We start from the raw sequence: 6,000 nt of genomic DNA on the forward strand, positions 1-6,000 counted from the left end.
CAGGGTATTCCTTTATTTGAATTATATACAATGGTTAATTTGGGGCATGGCCTACTCTGATTTATTAAGTAAAGTGTGGTAGTAGAAAGCTCATGTCATACTCCCTGGATTTGAATCTTGGCTCTGCTAAGATTGGGCAACTTATTTAAATTCCCTAAGACTCACTGGTGTGGGGGATAATAAAAGTACTAGTCTTACAGAGTTGGAGATTTAATGAGATAATGTACGTAACGTACCTTGCTCACAATGAGTATTCAAGAAATATAACTATCATTTTATTTTTTGGATTTTTAAAAGTAACTAACAAAATTCAAAATTATATCTTGGCTTAACTTAGTGGCCTGAATAAAATCAGCTGACATATCTACATGCCTTTAGTATAAAGTGAGTAAACTCAGTAAGGTAAGAAAGATAAAGAAGTTGAGCTTCGAAGGATTACTGAACTGTCACAAAGAGAACAGACCTAAAGGAAATAATTAATTTCTGAAGAAGAAAACTAGGTGTCACTTTGGAGAAAAACTGAGAAAAAGACACACCAATAAATAAGTAATGGGAGTTGGAACTAACCTTTATTTACTGAACACCTACTACTGACCTAAGTTTTAAATGTTTAATTGCAACTAATCCTTAGAATTTGGGAAGATGTATATATAAAGTTCAAAATATAAAAAAAAGAAACTGAAGCTCAGAAATAACTTGTCCTGTATTACTTGGCTAATGAAGCCATAGCTGGGATGGAAACCAGGTTACTTTGGTCCCATATGTTATTTCCAGTATATTGCAATGTCTGCCTGAACTTAATGTTTTTTGTTTTTAAAGTTTATTTATTTTGAGAGAGAGAGCATGAATGGGGTAGGGAGGGAGGGAGAGAGACAGAGAGGGAGGGAGAGAGACAGAATTCCAAGCAGGCTCTGTGCTGCCAGAATAGAAACCAAAGAGGGGCTCGAACTCACTAACTGTAGGCTCATAACCTGAGATGTAATCAAGAATTGGTCACTTAACCAACTGAGCCACCTAGGTGCCCCTCAACTTAATGTTTTTAGCCAATACTTTCTGCGGTATTGGTTCCTATGCTAAACTGAGAATGAAGTTGAGTTTACGAAGAGAGGATTCTTGTAACTCCCGGAGATAATACTTTTGCTAAGATTAAATGTTAGGAAACCCAGAATGAGAAAAATCTAATGTTTATTTATTTTTGGGGGGGGGAGGGGCAGAGAGAGAGAGAGAGACAGAGACAGAGACAGAATCAGAAGCAGGATCCAGGGTCTGAGCTGTCAGCAAAGAGCCTGATGTGGGTCTCCAACTCAGGAACCGTGAGATCATGACCTGGGCCAAAATCAGATACTCAACCGACTGAGCCACCCAAGCGCCTCCAGAATGAGAAAAATCTAGAAAGATCCTTCGATTTCAGTCAGTCTTACCAAAAAAAGAAAATCAAAGTTAAGGAACACACAAGGGGCATACAAAATTTGATATAAAGGTTCCAGTTTAATCACTTACGTCTATTTGTTCTAAACAAATCTGAAATTTTGTGGCATTGTCAAATTAGCTCTTTATTCCAAACAAGCAGAAAAATGATATCTCAATGATCTAGTCCCTAGTGCTTTTCAATAAAAGATTTAATAATATTCAAGTAAATACCAAGAATTGTAAGGAAATTGGTAATTTTCAGTTGCCTCAGTCAATTAGCTTGAACTTCAAATATCCCAACAATGCTATTTCAAAGGAAATGTAATGCCTTTTTGAAAGTCTTGATAAGTAGAACTACTAGGTATTCTGAAGTTTGATAAATTAGGTTGAGAGGTAAATTAGCAATCCACAGCTAATATTATAATAACACAGAATAGTGCTATCAATGATTAACTGAAATGTTAAATAGCTCTATACCATCAATTTGCCATAGACCTAACACTGATAATAGGGAGAGAAACATGCAAAATGACATATACAGATATATTCACTTCCAATATCTCACTCAGTCCTTTGAGTTTGAAAACAAGGTTCCAGGGGTGCCTGTGTGACTCAGTCAGTTACACTGTCCAGCTCTTGATTTTGGCTCACGTCATGATCTCAGTTTTGGGAGTTCCAGCCAGGTCAGACTCTATCTTGACCATGCATTCTCCCTCTCTACCCCTCCCCAGCATGTGCACTCTCTCTCCCTCTCTCTCTCAAAATAAATAACTTAAAAATAAAATAAAATAAAACAAAGTCCCAGAAGAAAGGCTATTAATGTCAAAGCTAAGTCATTTAATGAGTCCCTAATCATGGACTTTAAAATTGGTTTCAGTATGGGGTCTCAATAGGAAAATAACAGTTTACTGACCTGCTTGCTGATGCCTGTGCTGAAAAGTACTTTTCTCCATAAAAAGGACATAGGAAGTAACCAAAGAAAGTTTATATGACACTATTTTCAAAAGGTATTGACTATATCGGTACATTTCAAAGGATGTCAGCTTTTTCCACACTAGGCTCAGAAATGTCCTTTCACAATTCTTTGCAAAAGGATGGCTATAGTATCTGGCCAAGAGGCTAGGATCAATCTGTAATAGTACCCACTCATTTTTGCCCGAAGAAATGTAGAGGTGACCCCTGAATAAAGCAGGTGTTGGGCTGCTGACACTGACTTCCCTCCCGCCCCTAGTTGAAAATGCACATGTAACTTGTGACTCCCCCAAAACTTTACTAATAACCCCTTTTGACTGGAAGCCTTACTGATAACATAGTTAACACATATTTTGTATGTTGTATGTATTATATACTGTATTCTTACAATAAAATAAGCTAGAGAAAACAAAATGTTATTAAGAAAATCTTAAGGAAAATACACTTATAGTATTATACTGTAAAAAATTCATGTCTGAGTGGACCTGTACAGTTCAAACCTGTGTTATTTAAGAGTCAATCGTATTGTGGACCCACTCACTATACAAGTATTTATATGTTCCTCCTCAGAGACTGAAAATTAGTACTAATACCTCTGCATATGGTAGTTTCAGATACTGTAATTACATTTCAGTTTAACAGAGCAAGCATTGAAAATTTTTTTTTCTGTAAGAGGCCAGATAACATTTTAGGTTTTCTGAGCCACATGATCTCAGCAGGTACTCAACTATGTCCTTTTGCACGGAAGACAATATACAAATGAGTGAGCATGGCTGTGTTCTAATAAAACTTTATAAAAAATAAATACATCTGGCGGCAATGGTCATAGCAATGCTTATAGTTTACCCACCTCTGTATTGCCAATATAAAAGCCAAAGGAACCATATCATAAAAAAGGCAGCCTGGTTAAAGAAGTTATTTTGTGTATATGTATTTTCTTCTATGTAAGTCTGTACCTGCTATAAAGTCCAGTAACAAACTTATCTAAACTTCTTCTGTATGAATCAGTTAATGGTCAGTCAATAAGAACTGTAATGCTTCAATTCTGATGTGACTATTGAAGCATGTTTCCAAAGTGATCGATAAATGCTTCAAAAGGTGTTAAATTTGATAGTGCTGGAGGGCAATGTAGTCTAATAAAAGAAATTAGCAGCCAGAGCAATGCAATTGCACCAAAGAACCCACGATGGGAACACTAAATGCTTTCAAGTTATGTTGAGGCAATAAGAAAGAACGCTGATGGAGAAGTAAAATTTAAGTGTATTATAAAATGCAGGCCTAGTAGAAGTTTTTATCCTCCTAATGATTTTTTTTTAAGTTTTATGATATCTCCTTTTCAAAAAAATACTATAAATTATTATTTTATTTTGTAATTCAGGTTGGTATTCCCATGCTGTTTACCCTTTACTGTAAATATTTTGGGTATTGTCAATTAGCATACTATTTTTATACGACTGAGATATTCAGCATTTAAGATAGAAAGAAAAAATCTAAGGCTACAGTTCTCAGAGCTCAAGTGGGCATACATTGAGAAAGGAAAGGTGACATCTTAATTTACTACCAACCTTTTATATTACTACGAAGTTTTTAGAGATTTTTCTTCAACTTAAGACAAGGGTTTCTTTGACCTATTGAGAAGTTTCAAAATGTTCCCTTCAGGGATTTCTTGTTATTTTGCATATGTCAGCATTAAAAAGAAAAAAGGAGAAGCAACAGGTTACAATTTGCTGATCTACTGATCTCAGCAATAGATTAAAGCACTGCTTGACAGTCCTGAAAATTAGGTTTTAGTCAAGTTGGCCATTAATTGGCTATTTGGTGGTAAGGGAGTCAGTTCCTCCAACTTGATGGACCTTGGTTTCCTCATCTGTAGAGTGAGGAGAACCTGCTTGACTAGATACTCTAAAAGGCCTCTTCCAGCTCTATTATTCTAAGACAGCTAAGATGTCAAGCCACCTAATATCAAGACACCGTGTCTCACATTTGAGCCGAGGAAAAGTGTGGCAAGGATTTAACTATTTCGGCCCTCAACCCATTTGTGGTCCTCGCTCAAGGCACAAGGGTGTTTCTTCCCTGATCTGCTTTCTCCAACTCTTCCCTACTCGGGACAGGGAAAGGCTTTCCCACTGCCGCAATAACCCCAATTCTCCCCCTCACCCGGGTGTTTACCTACAGTCACCCTGCCTTGCCTTAAGGCTCAAGCAGGCACCGACTCCCCACAGCCCCTCGAATTCTCTCAGCCCCCATCGGATGGGAGTCACCAGAGCCCAGAGAGGAGCGCGCGTCTCCCCTCCGGAGTGGTCTCCTCTGTCCCGACTTTGGCCTCAATGCTCCCCCAAGAAGCAACTGTTTGGGCGCATTTCACCAAAGAACTTCCCCGATGACAGCCGGCTCCTCAGCAAGCTCAGCAGTTCCCGCCGCTTCCCCTCTGTTCCTCCCACCCCCCACTCCCCGCCCCCTCCCGAGGGGTGATTTTGAAAAACTAGGGAACAAGGCCTACCTGCACCGGCCAAGCCCTCAATCTGGGAAAAAAGGGCGAGAAAACGGAGACCCTTTCCTAAAAGCACTCAACTTGAGGCAGGAGGGGTTCTCCTCCCCTGGACAGGAAGAGACAACAGCCTCGGCCGCGGGGACCGGCGGGGGATGGAGTTCTGAGCGCACTGAGCCAGGCGCCGCTGCCAAACCTCCCGCCCCTGAGGACTACAACTCCCAGAGGCCTCTGCGAGAGCCAACGCGCCTTTCGCCGCAGAGCCCAGCCCCACTCCCGGCTTTAGGAGGTGGGGCGGTCAAGATACGCAAATCTCGTCTCCTCTGCTGCCTGCTGTTGGTTCCTGTGTGGGATGCTTCCCTGACGTTTAAAGGCATCGAGGACGAGGAACGCCATCTCCTGCAGTCTTTACACTTCCAGAGGTCACATAGGAAAGGGCTGACCTCCCATTATCAGTCTCTTTTCACAGGCCCTTCTGGCTAGTGTTCTGTACTGTCCTCACGTGCTTGAATCCCACGGACAACAAGGAAAACTGGTTTGAAAAATGTTGGGATGGCACTCTCACTCTCATGTCTGGACACTTAGGTTTTTGTTGTTGTTTGCGTTTGTTTTCTTTTATTATTTTAATGCGTTGACGAATTTGCCTCCATGCTAAAAGAGGGGTTTGGAGGTATATTTTAGCACCGTCTCCGCATCCCTAGTAGTTTCTCCCAAAGCCACCTCAAATAAACCTATAATCTAAGTAAAATGAGTGTGCATGTTGTAACATGTCAGCCCAATCAAAGTCCCCTGGAAAGCATATAGCATCACCTACGCCATTACATGGGAAGCCAGTAGCATCTTTTTCTCTTTTAAGAAAACAACCATAAAAACAAAAACAAAAACAAAAAAAACCCCACAAGTGCATTGTAATGTGATAATCCAAAGTAACAAATCCAAATTTAAAAGCTGATATTGAGTGCCAAGCATTTTACATATAATACCTCTTTAAATCTCCACCATGATTCTTGAAATGTATATTATCCCTATTTTACAAACATGGGAACAACCCTATAGAATTTAAGTAACTAACCCAAGGCCAAGCAACTATTAAATGGCAGAAGAGTCAGACTTAAAACCTGATGCTCTAA

General features: G+C 39.8%; 1 protein-coding gene across 4 annotated transcripts in view; it reads right to left on the minus strand.

The window, feature by feature from the left end:
* The window catches only part of SLC38A9 (solute carrier family 38 member 9), an 86,383-nt gene extending 81,357 nt beyond the window's left edge, over nucleotides 1-5,026 (minus strand). Inside the window, exons 1-2 of one of the 4 annotated variants that reach the window (XM_045493435.1) lie at nucleotides 4,883-5,019; nucleotides 3,948-4,047 (exon numbers count right to left, since the gene is read on the minus strand). The gene's annotated coding sequence lies outside the window, so the exon portion shown is untranslated. Of the gene's footprint in view, nucleotides 1-3,947; nucleotides 4,048-4,882 lie in introns of all 4 variants that reach the window. The other 3 variants (XR_006715932.1, XM_045493476.1, XM_045493428.1) reach the window with 3 other exon arrangements.
* Between the last annotated feature and the right edge of the window lie 974 nt (nucleotides 5,027-6,000).

This window comes from Leopardus geoffroyi, chromosome A1 (assembly GCF_018350155.1).
Source record: "Leopardus geoffroyi isolate Oge1 chromosome A1, O.geoffroyi_Oge1_pat1.0, whole genome shotgun sequence".
Classification (NCBI taxonomy): domain Eukaryota; kingdom Metazoa; phylum Chordata; class Mammalia; order Carnivora; family Felidae; genus Leopardus; species Leopardus geoffroyi.